Source organism: Vicia villosa, linkage group LG2 (assembly GCF_029867415.1).
Source record: "Vicia villosa cultivar HV-30 ecotype Madison, WI linkage group LG2, Vvil1.0, whole genome shotgun sequence".
Lineage (NCBI taxonomy): Eukaryota > Viridiplantae > Streptophyta > Magnoliopsida > Fabales > Fabaceae > Vicia > Vicia villosa.
The window spans coordinates 204,428,515-204,431,822 of NC_081181.1; the positions used below are offsets into that span (position 1 = coordinate 204,428,515).

General features: G+C 36.2%; 1 pseudogene; it reads left to right on the forward strand.

The window, feature by feature from the left end:
• The first annotated feature begins 215 nt into the window (after window positions 1-215).
• On the forward strand, window positions 216-3,015 carry LOC131653666 (G-type lectin S-receptor-like serine/threonine-protein kinase SD2-5; annotated as a pseudogene).
• The last annotated feature ends 293 nt before the right edge of the window (window positions 3,016-3,308 follow it).

The window sequence follows — 3,308 nt, forward strand, 5'->3', positions numbered from 1 at the left end:
ATTTATGAGCAAGCTATCTAAAACCATATAAGAAGCATTAGCTAAAAAAATTGTACTATTGTATATAAAAAAAAACCATATTGGAGTTTTCAGCCGAGATTTTCGCTCCATGGGGTCTAAAAAAAATTGTCGCATTTAATATAGTACTATTGTATTGTTGGGTTAATTAAGAGGTCCATGGCCCACTCTATTTAATGTAAGGTTTCTCTTTGAGTTTAGTAATGAAAAATCAGAGTTGCTGTTTTATGTTTTACTCTTGTTATGCATTATAGATCTAAAGTTAGCTTTAGCATAGTCTATCACAACCCGTAAGGTTTAGAGTTTAAACAATGGTAATGACCTCCAATCTAACAAAACATTGGTTTCTTTTGTCCAATGTTGTTGTTGGTCTGTCCATCTCCATCCTTCTGATCATGTCCAAACTGTGTTGGTGTGATAATCAATATATTGGCACAAACAATCTCTCCTGGGATGGAAGCTTCTCCAATGAATTATATTGACTATAACTCAAAATTACTCCTCTCAAAAAATAGAATTTTTGCTTTTGGTTTTGTTGTAGCTGTCAATGACGACACCAAGTTTCTATTGGTTATAGTCCATATGGCTAGCTCCACCGTGCTTTGGACTGCTAATAGAGCACTTCCCGTTTCCAATATCGATGATTTCGTGTTTGATAAGTCAGGAAATGCATTTCTACAGAAAAATGGAATTGTGATCTGGTCTACAAACACACTCAACAAAGGTGTTTCTTTGATGGTGTTGCAGGATACCGGAAATTTGGTTTTGGTTGGAAGCAAAAACAATAGTACAGTAATTTGGCAGAGTTTTGATTTTCCAACTGATAGTTTGTTTCCTTCGCAGAATTTCAAAGAGGGAATGAAACTTACCAGTGAACCTAGTCAAAATAACCTCACTTATTTTCTTGAGAGCAAATCTGGTAATGTTATTCTTTCAGCTGGTTTCAAAACTCCACAGACTTATTGGACTATGCAGAAGGATAACCGTAGAACCATTAATAAGGACGGCGATGTTGTTGCTTTTGCAAATCTCAGTGACAGTACTTGGAGATTCTATGATAACAATAACTCTTTGTTATGGCAATTCATCCTCTCGTTTGATGCAGGCATAAATCCAAGTTGGATTGCAGTTTTGGGAAGTGACGGTGTCATTACTTTCTCAAATCTCAACGGTGGTGGATCAAATGGTGATTCTTCAATAAGAATACCACAAGATCCTTGTCAAACACCAGAGCCTTGTGAACCTTACAACATATGCACAAATAATGGTAAGTGTAGCTGTCCTTCTGCTCTTCCTAGTTGTGAACCAGGTTTTGTTTCTCCTTGTGGTGATGATAAATCAGAAAATTCTATTGAACTTCTGAAAGCTGATGATGGACTTAGTTACTTCGCGCTTGATTTTCTTCTGCCCTATTCGAATACCGATTTGGCCGGGTGCCAAACATCTTGCGAAGGAAATTGCTCTTGTCTTGCAATGTTCTTCCATACAAGTTCAGGGAACTGTTTCTTGTTGGACAGTGTTGGAAGTTTTCAGAAATTCAATGATTCTGAGTCTGTTTATGTTTCTTACATTAAGGTTGTCTCAAGTGATGAAAGTGGAAGCAGAAATAAGCACATCATCATAGGTGTCGTGGTTTCTGTCATATTAACTTTGGTTGCAATTCTGCTCTTTGTCGTGGTTCGATACTACAAGAAAAAGAAAAGTTTAGCTCGAGAGAATTTAGGCGAAGACGATTTCTTGAAGAATTTAACCGGTATGCCAATCCGTTTCCGCTATAAAGATCTTGAAGTTGCAACTGATAACTTCTCAGTGAAGCTTGGTCAAGGAGGTTTTGGATCAGTTTACAAAGGAGTTCTACCCGATGGGACTTATTTAGCTGTGAAGAAGCTAGAAGGTATTGGTCAAGGGAAAAAAGAGTTCAGAGCTGAAGTTAGCATCATTGGTAGCATTCATCACCTTAATTTGGTAAGGCTTAAAGGATTTTGTGCAGATGGAACTCATAGACTTCTAGTTTATGAGTATATGGCTAATAACTCATTGGATAAATGGATATTCAAGAAGAAAAAAAGTGAATTTCTTTTGGATTGGGATGCAAGGTTTAATATAGCATTAGGAACAGCAAAAGGACTTGCTTATCTGCATCAAGAGTGTGACTCAAAGATTGTTCATTGTGACATTAAGCCTCAAAATGTACTTTTGGATGATCATTTCACTGCAAAAGTTTCAGATTTTGGTTTAGCGAAGCTAATAAATAGAGAACAAAGCCATGTTTTCACAACACTGAGAGGAACACGTGGCTACCTCGCACCTGAGTGGATAAAAAACTATGCTATATCAGAGAAAAGTGATGTATACAGTTATGGGATGGTGTTGCTAGAGATAATTGGTGGAAGGAAGAACTATGATCCTAATGAGACTTCAGAAAAATCGTATTTTCCTCGTTATGCTTTTAGGATGATGGATGAAGGGAATCTAAAGGATATCATTGATTCAGAGATGAAAATGGATGAGGAGTGTGATGACAGGGTTCATTGTGCTATAAGTGTTGCATTGTGGTGCATACAAGAAGAAATGTCTATGAGACCTTCCATGACAAAAGTTGTGCAAATGTTAGAGGGTGTCTGTGATGTTCCTAAGCCACCAAAATCCTCCAATGAAGGAGACACATCTTCTGATGCTCATCTATCAGGAATTAGTCTATCAGGTCCAAGATAACTCTTGTGTTAATAATTAGCAGCTGTATTTTGACAGTCAAGATAGAAGTGTTGTTGGTCATGCTTTAATAGATGATCAATGGAACACCATCTTGAAACAATAAACATTTCTCCAAGGAAAAATTGACACGCAAGTCTTTTTTTACTTGTATATTGGATATGGAATAATTTAGAAAGGACTTGGCCAGCCTCATTATCTTGATAAATTGCAGGTTTTGTTATAAATAGATTATGTATTTTTTTTCATCTAGGTATGGGTATGGTTATTTGTAATGTTACATGAAATGGGTATTGTTCAAAATTGTTGCTTTTTTTCATCTATGTGTATTGGTTTAGTTAGTAGAATGCAACAATGGATTGGTTTTGAAGAGAAAATAAATACCCATGAAGCATTAACACTTAACTTTAAAAATTATAGAAATGGAAAAGAAAAGGAGTTAGGTGGAGATAATGGTTTTTCAAAAGTGAAAGATTTGTCTGTTAGTTTTGGTGGTGGCACTGTTTAGGTGAATCAGAAAGATGAAGTGAACGAAGATATTTCTTATGCCAACATTTTAGGTTCGAGGAATAAGTTTG